Below are 14431 nucleotides of genomic sequence, written 5' to 3' on the forward strand. Positions count from 1 at the left end.
ACAGGCTGAAAAGGCGGCGCGAGGCGCCTCGCGCGCGCTCCCTTTCACTCCCTTTTCCCCCCCCCTCTCCCCTCCCTCCCCCCTCATCGCTCGCGCTCGAGCCTGAGTCGCGAGACTGGCTGCGGCGGCCACGTAGCGCTGCGGCGGCGGCGGCGGCGGCTGAGGGGAGCGGGAGCCGCGTCCGGCGGCGGCGGCGGGGCCTGGGCCTGAGGCGGCAGCTACGCGAGCGCCGCGGCGGCTTCGGGGGCTGAGCGGGAGGGAGGGCCCCTGGCGCCCGCCCCCCTCCCTCCCCTCTCCTCCCCTCCACCGCCCGGCATGGACGGCGGCGGAGGTGGCCCAGAGGGGCTCGGCCTGGGTGAGTACGGGCCGCCCGCCCGGCAGGGGACCCCGGCCGGGCCTGGGGGGCAGCCGGCTGGCAGCGCTAGGCCCGGCCTCGGTGGGGGGCGGGGGAAGGAACTTGGGCAGAGTCGGGAGGCGGCAGCAGCTGAAGCCCCCCCCGGCTGCTGCACCTTGGGGGCGGAGGGGTGGTACGGGCGGGAGGGGGGGGGTTGCACCGGCTGTTTGCAGCCCGGGCAGGTGGGGGGCTGGGCTGCCCGAAGCAGGTAAACCTTCTCGTGCTGCCTCTTGCGTTGAGCAAGGGGGGGGGGGTTACATTTCCGCACATCCCCTCCCTTCGCTCGGTGATGGGCCCGGGTCTCGCCGTCCTCCTTCCCGCGAGCGGCGGCATTGCGTGTGGGGCAATAGAGAGATCAGGTGCAACCTCTTCCCCGCTGTCACCTGCGGGCTGTGCATCCGCCACCCACTGGGTGTGCATGCCCCCCACCTCGGCTGGGATGCGTGGGGGCTGCTACTATGCATCCCCTTCCCTCCTCTGCTGCTGGCTCTGGAGTTGTTATGCGGGGAGGGGAAAATGTATTCACCCCCTCTTTCTCCCCCTGGTGATTCCTACTCTCGGGCTGTGGGCCATGTTTTCTAGTTTCTTCAATCACTCCATAAGGCACACTGCCTTGATGATCCCAGGACAAATCGTGCAGTGTGCATGCTTCCGTTTGCGTGGAGCTGTCTTGTGTGCAGCTCAGGGGTCTGTGAATATCTTGGTACCTGCATTGTAAGAATGAAATGGTTAAGCATAACAGTATTCTAGGTGCACTCTTTCTTATATATTGTGCCTGAGGTTTTGGGTCTGGGTGTAGTAGAAGTGATCTAAGGAAGAGTGGGGGAGGTAGTGTGTGCACTGAGGGTATGAGGGGTGTGCATTTTTTCAGAGGATGACCTGAGCCTTATTGTTCTGGGAATGACAACTGGCACATGCTTTGTTGACAGTGGTGTATGCGCGATGAATCAGGAGAATGATGCTGGGGTGTGTGTATGCACTGAATAGAGGAGATGCTCTAATGTGCAAGCATTGATTTGTGAAAGATGGTCTGATGCACCTTGATTTGTCATGGCATTGACTGCCTGCCTTGTTTGTTCACGTGATCTTAATGTGGAGTTAGCCTTGTGCGTCCACTGGGTTGAGCTCTGTAACCCTGTTATGCATTGGTATGGGTTCTGGGCTCATAGAGTATGTTATGGGAAAAGGATTGGGTGGGTTGGAATGTTTAAAAAGTTTAGTATCTTTAATGACATTTTATGGACTGTGTTTTGTTTTTTAAAAAAAAATCATCCCTTTCCACTTTAAACACCTGATGTGGTTTAGTATAACCAGTGGTACCTTGTTTCTAGAGTCTTTTCCCTCCCCTTTTCGCTTAAGATACTCTGTCTATTTTACGGTGATTAATCAAGCACCTACAGTGTGTCTGTGCTGTATGAAAAAAGAACCCAATCCCTTCCATAGACAGTTTACGCTCATATCCTGATATTGACAACATAAGTCAGGGGTGGTGCAGATGTTGGATAGGACGCTTCTCGGAAGTGTACAATTGAGAGATCATAAAATATAAAATCATTAGATAGTTTATATTGACTTTGTAACTATGCAGTTTTTCAGTGCTGGGGAGAGGTGTTTTATGCATTTATTATTGTAAAATTTTTAGTGAGCTGTGTTCTCAGTTTTTTTCGGAATTGTATCTAGTGATTTGGGTTTCTCCGGCTACCAACTTCAGAACTGATGTGCAAGAAACTAGTTCTGGTTTATTTGTGAAGGTCAGTTCAGAATGAAAATAAAGCTATAGTATGAAGTAGCTTGTGTAATCATTTAGCTTTATAATGTGGACTTATGTCATTTACACTAGCAGAAGCTATTCGGCTTGCACTTTTAAGCTAGTACTGTATCACTGGCCTATTTTAAATGATCTGATGGGTTAAGTGGTACTGCTTTTTTGTTTGACGCAAATGTGAAAATACAGAGGTTCAGTTTTTCCTATGAGAGTACATCTTTCATGAGGAGATCTCTAGTTTAGTAACAAGTTAGCTAGATTTTAAGGGTAGTATATCAATTTGGACTTTTAGGATGCTGGGAGAATCTGCTTTTGTTGCCTGAGTGTTAGGGTTAGGGAATGTGAGAATATCATAGTATAATTAGAGTTGAGTAATTGCATATAAAGGGGAAAACTCTGTGTATACATATAGGAAGTTTATTCCCCATTTATAGCTAGGGGAGCTTATGTAGTGTTAGCCTCAGGAAGAGCTGGTGAAAAAAATCCTTTAAACTCATGCAGCTAAACTTGGATAGACCTCAGTAAACAAGAGAACATCTTTCATCCTTAGTATCATGTTTTATATATGAATGTTTAATTGAAGAGTAGCGTGCAGACAGCATATTTCTGAGACAGCGATAGAAATGTTTTTGGTGATTCCAAAACTGCATGCCAGAAATGACTTACGTTTATTTAGCACTCTATATATACTAGTGCCATAATATGCCTGTGCAAAAAGCAAGCCTATTGTTCCTGTTATGTTAAATTTCTTTTGTAGGGGCAAAGAAGTGGCAACCTGTTGAGAAGATAATCTCTTCTGAAAACCTGCTTCTTTGGGTCAATATTACAGAACTTTTTCTAACCATTTACTTACTTAAATTCCTACAACACAGAGCAGCTAGTCATGTAATGTGTTCTGCTATGAGAACTGCTCTCTTCCTGTGAGATTCAGCGCTTGGCTTGTACTGGAAGACAAACTAGATAAAATCATAATTTTAAAAAAACCCTAAAATTTTTAAAAAATACTTGTGCTGCTAGTTCTTTACATTCTTCCCATTTTACAATCTTAAATTACTAAAGTAGATTATTGTATGTTTCTTTAACTTCCTAATTGTTAGTAGAATTTCAGATTTTACATGGAAATTTTGTCCATTAAGAAGTTTCATATTTAAAATGTTCATCTATACTGAAAAAGATAAGTCCAGGGCATTGTTAACATCTTTACTGTAAGAACACACATTCAGTCACAGAATTGATAAGCAAATACCCCATACTGTAATTGCAGCCTATGCCATCTTTGGTTATATTGAACTTTTATAAGTCAGGAATGCTAAAATATTTCAACCACGCTAATACTTCTCCATCAGGGTTTTAAGTCAATGGGATTTATATTCCTGAATTACATATGTGCTTTAGAATATCCTACCCTTAAATGCCTTAAATATGGGTTTAGGAGCCTAACTTTAGATTTTTTTTATTTGTGTGTGTATATATATATAAAAAGCTCATATTAACTTTATTGTATTGTAAGTCTAAATAACTTTTCATTATTAACATTGATGCTATTGTTTGTTTTGAAGTAACAAATTTTATACCTCTAATAATACAAATACAGTTTTTGTCTCATACTGCAAATACTTGTGTACGTGCTTAACTTTAAGTGAGTTCATGTCAGTAAAGTTACTTATCTCCTTAAGTATTTGCAGGATCAAGTTCTGCAATTTTGTAAAATTCAAATAAATTACCCTAACAGTAATGTTGTTTTTAAAAAGAAAACCTTTGTAATTTAGTTCATTATAAATTTTAATCTTCTAAATGTGCAATAGTACAAATGTTCAAATTGTTTTGAGGCTTCATAAAACTGAGTGATTTATATCACTCCACTCTGCTGGAGGACAGTTGCAGAGGGAGTGAAACTCTTGAGGTAGCTGTGGTGCCAGCAGCTCAAACTCATTAGTACAAACAGCTTGCATTAGTTTCCTTGACACTTTCAGACACTCTTCCCTAAGGAGGTTTCAGAGTAACAGCCGTGTTAGTCTGTATTCGCAAAAAGAAAAGGAGTACTTGTGGCACCTTAGAGACTAACCAATTTATTTGGATGCATTCGATGAAATGAGCTGTAGCTCACGAAAGCTTATGCTCAAATAAATTGGTTAGTCTCTAAGGTGCCACAAGTACTCCTTTTCTTTTTCCCTAAGGAGGTTTCAGACCAGTAGTTTTCTCTCAGGAGAAGCACTCTGATTTTAGCCATCCTAAGCTTTGCAAACTGCTGCAACCAGAGCTACCTTCAGAGTTTCTGGAGTTCTTGCTTGCAGTTTTACTCCTAAATTTGGAAATTTGATTATTTTTGTGGGAAAGTGTGTTAAAAATGGAATATAGGAAGGAGTTCAGTAGTGGGCTTGCTTCTTGTTGCTGCAGTGCAAAAAAATGGTTTAGTACTAAATTAACATTCAGTTATGAAGCTTCAAAAAAGTTTTCTCAATATAGTTGCAAAAACATCTAAAAGCACTCTTGCTCTTATCTGTGCTGAATGTTTGAGAGGCTGCCAAAAAGTGTATTTTAAAAAATGTACTATAAGCCTTTAGAATTGAGGATGACTACTATACTTTCCTTGACAAGGAGATTTGAGTTCTTGTGTCAACAGTATTGGGCTCCTCGCTGTCAGCTGATATTAAACCTGTCGAGCAATTTCATTCTTTTCCAAATACTGAAAACTTCTTTAGTCTGTTATTTCTAAAGGAATGTCTGAGGTGGTAACCAAGCTAGAGAGACATAATGGAGACAGGTAATCAAGTAGTATAAGAGTACAGATCTGCTTAACTTTTTTCAGGCTGTAGGTTTTATGGTTGAAAATTTATGGGCTAGCGTTCTATGATCTGCATACCTTCATTTCTTTGAATGTTGTACACAATAAGATGGAAATATTTAACTTGGAACATAGCTGAATCTTGCAGATGCAGAGGGCTTATTGGAACTTTGGTTGCACTGTGGCTGGCTGGTTTTGATGAAGACAATAAAAAATCTGCTCCAAATGCTACACTTACTCAGAAGCATTGCTTATTTAAACCTGCTCAGAGTTTGTGGTGAAAGGGACGTTGTAAGACTTTAATGTCTCAATGAATGCTGTGTCTGAAGTCAAATCACGTGGCAGGCCTAGTGTGAATTTTAGTGGTTAATGTAGGCAGCAGATAAATCAGCAGAGAGATTGGACATTTACTGTATGTTAATCTGATTGCTAAAGGCTGACAGTCCTGATAGCATCACTAGAGTTGTGTTCGACATCTACAGAATACTCATATTTAGGATTTCAGCTAAAGTGAATGTTCTTTGCAACTTACATTTTAAAAAAAATCAGGCAAGCTGAGGTTTTTTAAGCAGTAACTTTAATAACTCTCCTTCCTACACATTTTGTTTTTTGTTTATTCCTTGCAAGTTAGATCCTTTCATAAAATACGAAATGGAATTTGTATCCCTGACTCCAACTAATTCCTCTTGTTTTTCTGTCTTAGTGGATCGAGGGGTGCAGCTACAGTTAACTCAGTGAAGGAACCTTATTTAATTAGGATTTCTTAGATTTCTTGATGGGATCAGTTTACTATCATTATGTCCTCTCTGGGTTCCCTATTCTTTCACTGTGACCAAATCTGTGAACATATCTGGGTTTCCTAAAGATTTACACTGGGAAAGGATTGGCACATGGATAATACGGTTGGTTGCAACCTCAATTCACAATAGGATGGCATCTGCTACCAGGAATGCACCTAGATTTCCTGTAATATAGCATTGCACTTGGATCCAGATCACTGTTAATAATACTTCTTCTTTCTGGAGACATGCACTAGAATGGGATTGGCCTTCAATGAACATGACTTTCAGTAAACTTATGCTGTGAAAAGACAAGCTCTTGTTCAGAGAAGTGATTTTTTGGAGTTTGAGACAGGGACCAAATTACATAGCAATAACTCTTCCTCACCCATGTCATGTAGTGGCAAAACTGGCTGCTATGGCCCTCTAGTTCAGGACTCTCAACTTTTCCACATGATTGTATCCCAAGGTTCACCTCCCTTAAAAACTACTTGCTTACAAAATCAGGCATAAAAATACAAAAATGTCACAGCACACCAGTAACGAAAAATTGCTTTTTCTCATTTTTACCATATAATTATAAAATCGACTGGTAAATATTGTACTTGCGTTTCGGTGTATGGAACAGTATAAACAAGTCACTGTATGAAATTTTAGTTTGTATTGACTTTGCTAGCGCTTTTTATGTAGCCTCTTGTAAAACTAGGCAAATATCTAGATGAGAACCACTGCTCTAGTTTGTCTCGTTTTTGAAATGTGCAGGCCTTCAATCTAGTGGAAGGATTAAACCTAGTCGGTAAAAAACCCCACCTCTGCTATCATGCTATGCCTATCTGCCAGTAAGCCATGGCTCCTGCATTTTAAAGATGAGGAACAAATTGTGTGCTATTAATTGTAACTTCTTATCTTTGTTTTCTTGAAATGTACCTCAGTCATGTCTGAGATCTTTGTTTTGCATGCCCTTATATCTGTTTTCTTTCTCTACTTCTCTACATCCTTCTCTGTTTTTCCATTTCTCCTACTTCTCCCCTAAATCAGTCTTTTTCTCTTCCTTCTTTTCTAACTTTTACCTTTCTTTGAAGATAGGTTCCTGATCTTATGTATCTTCTGTAAACTTAGCCAATTTATGGGTGATTTAAAATAATTAAAAATAATCTCTCCCACAGACATCCATTTGTGCATTTAGCCACTCGCGCATCCTCACTTCTATTCATCCTCCCATCCAAACTTGTAAAATCCAAAGAACTAGATGAAGTTAAAGTTCCCCACTGTCTCTCAGCCATCCCTCCTCATCCACAAACCTCTGACTATTGGGAAAGGGGAGAATACTGGGATTGCTCTTATTGGCAGTTTATCAGTTTAACGTTCTCTAACCTTTTTCTGTTCCACTAGTCTCACACTAGTCATCCTGGGCTATTGCAAGGCTGGTATTTCCAATGTAGCCATCGTCAACCCTCTGATTTGGGTCCATGTCCCCAGTAAATATCTCTTCAGCCCACCTCTACAGCTATTCATAGCTTTTCCAAGATGTGAATTTGACCTGAATTTTGATACTTCCATTGCTACCTGCAGTTTCACTCTGGGTTTGCCAAAGCTATGAATAGTAGCTGAAGGTTGTTTTTGCAATTATAAGAGCTTGAAATATATTACTTTAAAATGAAGGCATAGGTTATGCATAAGCTGGTGGCATTTGTCTGAGAGAGATTCCTATTTGCCCCAGACAGATGAATTTTTCAGGCTCTGGCAAAAGTGTGTTTCTCCGCTTCAGCTCTCATGAAGCATCTTAGGACTTGTTAAGTCACTACTTCTCTCTCCTTGCCATCTCATTGGAGATTGTAGGGTCTGGTTACACCCACCTAAGCAAATCGGTCATTTTAGGAGATCACATCTTTTTATTATATGGGCTTCCAGAACCAGTAACAGGAGTACTGTTTGCTCATACAGGTGCTTTATGAGTCCAATTATGTGAAGTCCAATTATGTGAAGGCACTTTGCAAACATGAACGTAAGCCTCCTCACCCCATGAGTTAGGTTTGCAGTACTACAATGATGGAAAACCTTAGGTGTGTGCTATCCTTATCTTGCACAGAGGGGAGGTGAGTTGTCCAGCCTCACGGCATGAGTTAGTGGAAGAACTGGGAATAGAATCCAAGAACCCTGTATAGCAGTGTCTCTTGTGTCAGTCCAACAAAAGAAGGTTGACATGAACTATTTTAATGGTACAGTGTGTCTGCACTGGCCATCGTGGCTGATGTAGACCTGTTTAGCATGTCCAGATATAGCACTCACTCCAACCGCTGCAGTACTAATGCATTCTGAGTACCTAACCCATAGTTTCCGGCACAGGTTTGAAAGTAAGGTTTTGTAGGAATGGCATTACGTGGCTGGAGAGGTGTTGTACCAAAAAAATTTTGAGATGTGAACTGTATAACATTTTTACTATATAAAATGTGTTTTGTCAGAGTAAATGTTCGAAGTATTGCCTAAACATGTTTTTTATTTGTTGAAACAAGAAAAGCCTTCAGTTTACGTGCATTTCACCTTGTAAAGCAAACTTGGTATGCATAAAATTACAGAAGCTTCAGTAGGTCAAAACAAAGTACAGTAGTTAGGAATATAGGAGATCATTGAAAGCTTGCAGGAGCATTGAGAGACTGTGCAAGCAGACCCAGTTGAGGCAGTAGCATCAGCACATTTAGAACTTGTCAACTCTAAACTTCCTTTCTTAAAAACTTCCCACCATTGCTCTTGTGGCTGCAGTTCCACAGGTGATAGTGATAGCATAGAGACACAGCCACTGAAATCTTAACGGCCATGTTGGCTAGACTTGCCCTGAGCAGGGTTCGGGGACCTAATGGTTTAAATGCTGGCAGCAGATCTAAACTGAAACTCCAAACTGGTGTAATCTATATTGGTGGTGGCAATGGAAGGGGATTTTTAAGAGAATTAATTGCAGGCAAAGCCTTTTTCTACACTATTACTATAGTGGTGCAGAGTTGACTCAGTATAAGATTCATGATAGTGAGTTACGTTCCAAGCAAATGTGGTTCCAACTGGGCATAAAACAGTTATGCACCCATTGCAAGCAATTTTGCATGTGGATATGAGGTGTGTGATGAGCTTATTATTGTATAAGGCTCTTTTGAACAGGGGAGCACACTTAACACCATGATCTGTGGGCATATTTCAAAATTCTAAAGCAATAAATTTAAAAAATAAAGTTGGTTTTAAATGCACGCTTCCACAAAGCTCAGAAAGAGCTTCATATTTTAGTGCAAACTTTTACCTTTTATTGCCCTCAGCAAATCTGAAATGTTTAATTTATTAAAACATTTTAATTTATAAAACCAGTTAATAGGCTGGAAGTGAGTCAAAATGTCTTTAAAAAAACAAAAAGAGTCTGATAGTTTTCTCAACCTAGGAGGGCTGAGTTAAGACAAATGCTCAGGTGGCGTGAGTCCTCATCATAGTGGACTCACAGTAAAGATTTTGATTTAAGTTGTGATGGTGGATGGTTGGTATTGGGGCACGTTACCTGCTAGGATGAATAATTTAGGATAATTGACAAAATTTTATAGTCAAACAACAAAACTCTTGTTAACATTTTAATTAAGGTGACTCCTAGGAGAGCATTTATAGAAAGTAAGTCCTTCCAAATGAAACCATCCCCATTCTGGCCCACCATGTGGTGTTAAAGGCCTATCCATCTTAGGGCTGTCTGCATGGGGAAACTAAGGGCTTGTCTACACTGGCACTTTACAGCGCTGCAACTTTCTCGCTTGGGGTGTGAAAAACACACACACCCACACACACCCCCCGAACGCAGCAAGTTTCAGTGCTGTAAAGCACCAGTATAGACAGTGCGCTGGTAGCTGTGCCCCTTGTGGAGGTGGTGTTTTTAGAGTGCTGGGAGAGTTCTTGTTATGGGAGAGTGCTGGGAGAGTTCTCTCCCAGCGCTCTGCCGCTACTACTCAAGCCACGTTAAAGCTCTTCAACATCAGATTCATTCAGGAGCAGTCAGTGTTTGTGACACTTCATAAATGGCAAATATCAATCGATAGTTTTGTTGTAAAAACAGCGGAAAGGCAGAAACTTGATAAAGTTGCAACCTTCTATGCTAGTAGATGTTGCTTTCAGCGTAGCACAAAATGAGTATTTTAAAGAAATAATTGAAGCACTTTGCTCAGGATATACTCTTGAGAAATGACCCAGTAAATGAGTAGAAGCAGCCATAGAGGGGAGAAATGTGCACATACACAGTGCTATTAATTCTATATCTGAAAACAATATTGTGTCCAAGTTGCTCACAATAGCATCCAAAATTTCAGAGAAAAGTATGAAAAAGGAGGTATGTGACATTTTCTTATATAAAAGCATTGCAATGAAGAAGACAGTCTTCTCAGGAGCACTTCTCTTAGCTGTCTGATGTTTCAGTTTTCAGAGTGGTAGCCATGTTAGTCTGTATCAGCAAAAACAACTAGGAGTACTTGTGGCACCTTAGAGACTAACAGATTTATTTGGGCATAAGCTTTTGTGGGCTAAAACCCATTTCATCAGATGTGTTTCAGTGTTCAGTATGCTCTTTAAGCCCTGTGGATGAAGTAATACTAATACAGACCTGAAACACATTGTGGAAACTCAAAAAAAAAAAAGAAGCAATGAAATGATCTTTAGGCCCATGAGTGGTTGAGAAAATTTTTTTATGTCCCATTTTTTGGTGAAATCTAAGGAATACTGTGTGTTTGTATCCAGCTGCCATAAGAGTGTTGAAGAGGACTTTGGTCAAAATATAGCATCTATTTTATATAACAAGGGACTACAGAGAAGCACTAAACTTACACTGGGTGAGGTTTCAGTGGGACGTGATAAATTATAGCCTGATAACACTTCTTTCTCAGTCTCGGTGGAAATCTGGAAATCTAATTAATGGCAAAGAACTGGAACCATACAAGAAGAAAAGAAGGTATGGTCCTTCTTTATTATTTAGCTAACGTGATTGATCCCAAAGACAAAAGTCATAGTTGGGGCCCAGGAAAAGAAGAAGAGTCTGAAATGTGATTAGAACAAAATCTTAAATTCTCTACTCTTTTTTTGCATTTAAAGTTGAAAATCCACATTTCTGTCTCCAATCTGCTTTTGAAGGAGATTGTCATTGTTTATTCTATTAAATAGTGGGAAATTGTAGAAGTAAAATCACAAGACAGGACAGTTTAATTCAGAATTTTTTCAATGTTTAGAAGACTTCCACTCTTGTCCAATAAGCTCAACATCTGTTGAGTGTATTTTAACACAATTGGTTTGGGTGAAACTTCATTATAGGCTAGGTCAGTGGTTCCCAAATTTTTTCCTGAAGTGACCCACTAACTGCATTTTCTTTTTAGTGACCCACTGTTACATATATGCACCTTCTGCCCTGGCACTGTAACCCGAATCCCAGCCCAGGACGGAGGGCAGTTCCTCGGAGGGGGTGTTGTCTGAGTGCAAGCATGCCTTGCATTCACCCCACACAGCAGTGGTTTCTGTCCCATGGGGCTGGGGCTGGTTCCCCACTTCAGATGTTGTGACCTGAAGCAAAGGGTCACAGCGCTACTCAAGTTTGCCCAGCTGTCCTTCCATCACGACATTAGGTATAACTAATTAATAGACTGGGAATTTGATTATGTTCAAATAAATTACAGCATTGCAAACTTTTAATTTTGGACAATGTATGTGTCTTATGTTTGAGGAATAAATATACATATGAAATGCAAGATATAGTGTGTGTGTTATCTCATTTCATAAAACCTTTGTAGGTTTTATCTATTTCACTGCTGTTTTCCATTATTTTGAGAGTTGTTTTGTTGGGCTATTAATTTATTATTCTGCACTTTCTAATGTAAAAAGTTGTTCAGCTGTAATTAATCTTCATGACCACTACAGATGTGGTTTTATGATTTTTTTGGGGGGGGAAAGGGGGTCAAAATCTGAGGTCAAGTAATATGAAGGTTATTGGAAGTAGAGATTTTTATTGAATAGTTTTAGTTCTTGCACTTTTTAAATTGTCCCAGAAACTATTGGTAAAAATATTAAAGTTGCATGATTAATTACTCAAATCATCAAATGCCAAAGTTGAGGTTACATGTGCAACTGTACCTCTGCCTTCTTGTGTGGATGCATTATGATAGTCTTTAGTTATGATCCAATGCTATTTCCCAAATACACTATATCAAATAAAATTGTAAAACTTTAGATAAGGCAATATCTTGTATTTTTTAATTTTGGTATCTTTACACTATTTTATTTGCCAAAATGATCTAGTATTTTTAGACTTCTAAAATGTTTTCTATCTTTAATGTATATGTTTTAATAATTTAATCAGCAGCCATTTACTATACCTTTTCTTTCAAACCATCAGTCTTTAGGTGCCATTTTGGAGATGAGGCAATTAGAGCAATAGTTTAGTGAAAAACTGGCTTGTATATACTAGTGTATTTCACTAGTGCTTTGTTGTAGTTACACGTTGTGTAAGAAAGTTTACTGTGTGCATGTCATAGAAATCAATTTAATCAATTCTCATGTTCAATATAGTTATACACAGTACTAGAAACTGTACATGTTCATATAATTAATATCATTAATGTATATTATTGTCGCCCCTATGAGCAGTAGTCAGGGACTAGGGCCTTTTGTGCTAGGAGCTGTACAAACGCAGAACAAAAAGACAGTCCCTTCCCCAAAGAGTTTACAAATGGATAAGGATCAGATTAAAGGTAGCATATGCAGGCATAACTGTAATTTTCTGACGTGCATGCACATCAGGGTAACCTTAAGATTGTCAATATAATATTTGATGGAACTCCATGGATTTTAGAAGGAAAGAGAGAAAATAAATGTTATAATGTGGAAGTATGACACCATTAGAACATCCTATCCTATCCACCTGGCAAGGTCCTACTAAGAGTTAGCTCTCTGCTCTGAACATTAAAGAGTTTGCAGAGGAGAATCCATTATTTGCAAATTTTAGGTGTGCAGCTTTTATCTTAAGAGATTCATAAGGAAAGGGTCATTCCTCAATCCCTGCACATTTCATAGGATATTTAGTGGTCTGTGTTGGAAACATATACCTTTTTGTTTCCAGTTATTGATGTGCCATACTTCCACTAATTTATGTGGAAAACATTATTTGTATTATGTTAGCACCTATATGCCCCAACCTGAAATCATAGCCCCATTGTGCTAGGCACTACCCACAAAAAAAAAAAAAAGTAAGACTCCCTCCCCAAAGACCTTATAATCTAAATAGAATAGGCAAAGACCTGGTCTGTACTGGGATTTCAGCCAGTGGTGCAGCTACACCAGTACGGACACCTAGAATATACACAGTTTAGACTGATGTAACACAATTTGCACTGGCTCAGTTTTCACTGTAATGACTGTAACTCTCTCAGCTGTAGAGTTGTTTGGGGAAAAAAATTGCAAGAGCATTTGGGAAATATTTTTTTTCACTCATTCTCAAAACCAGCTAATGCTTCTTTGCTAAAATAATAATAAATAGTATAATTAATCACTCTGGGGTAGGGAATGAACCTGGGACACTATCCCAAAAAGTGAGTTTCAGAAAATTTTGAGTGCCTGAAAAAGCAGGCAGAATAGAGAGTTCTGCAACTTCGCTGTAACAGCCTCTCCCACTATAACCAGCACAATTGTTTGTTATGATTGGTTAAAATCAGTTGACTCTGCAATTGGTACTAAATGGACTCGGGTTTGGTACTGCTTTAAAAGCATAAGTCTCTAAGCACAAATTTATAGTGGTTAAGGGTAATTGCATTTTTTTCTCAAGCATCTTCCATTCTTTGCTTCCTGAAAGCAACTCAAGAAGCTAATTTAATTTACAGTCTAGTGGACTTTTTTTATTTTTGAGACTTCTTAGCCAGTGCTGAAATTATAATCAAAATGCCATTGGGAAATTGCAGTTTCATTGCTGACTTTGTCTGTTTTCCAAGAATTTGGATTAGTAGAGACGTACACTAGTTGTTTAAATAGTAGTCTGATTCTACATGTGCACCTAAACTTTATGGTTTAGAATGAACTATGGTGACACTCAGAGCTCAGTGATTCAGGAGCCAAATTAGCGATCAACATTACCCAAAAGACCCATGCAGAGTGAATTAATTGTTTCATTTACTGTTTATATAAATATAATATAAAATTCTTATAGCAAAATGACTGACCAAGCATTCTACAATTGGTAGTAAAAGCATTCTGATTGGTTAATAATTAAATCACAGTGTTTTCATATTGTGCTGCAAGGAGCTGAAGGAGACATATTAAAGAGCCACTTGTGATTTGCGAGCCTCAGTCTGAGAATCTCTGGGTTAGAACTATTTCAAGGTAATTGGGCTACAGACATAGAAAAACTATCTAAGTGTATTATTGTGTTATCTAAAAATAACCCCAAAAGCAAAGAAAATTTTGTCTACATCATACTGCAAAGACTATGGGATTATAATATTTTAAAGAATCCTGCCAGAACATCCTCTTCAACTTTCTTCCATGTGAATTTATTGCTTGCAAAAAATTCCAGATCCATAGATTTGGAGATTCCCTTTAGTTACAGATCTGTAAGACGTTGTCCCCCAATTCTGACCTGAAGGTATAATATAAGATCCTGACTTAATTAATGGAGAAGGCCTCCAGGTTTGCCAGTCTTGTTTGTAGACTCCAGTTGC

General features: G+C 39.7%; 1 protein-coding gene across 2 annotated transcripts in view; it reads left to right on the plus strand.

The window, feature by feature from the left end:
* Window positions 1–22: 22 nt before the first annotated feature.
* ZNF652 (zinc finger protein 652) overlaps window positions 23–14431 on the plus strand; it is a 33927-nt gene continuing 19518 nt past the window's right edge. The window contains exon 1 of one of the 2 annotated variants that reach the window (XM_073325865.1): window positions 23–355. The gene's annotated coding sequence lies outside the window, so the exon portion shown is untranslated. The remainder of the gene's footprint in view (window positions 356–14431) is intronic. The other variant, XM_073325867.1, reaches the window with a different exon arrangement.

This window comes from Lepidochelys kempii, chromosome 27 (assembly GCF_965140265.1).
Source record: "Lepidochelys kempii isolate rLepKem1 chromosome 27, rLepKem1.hap2, whole genome shotgun sequence".
Taxonomy (NCBI): domain Eukaryota; kingdom Metazoa; phylum Chordata; order Testudines; family Cheloniidae; genus Lepidochelys; species Lepidochelys kempii.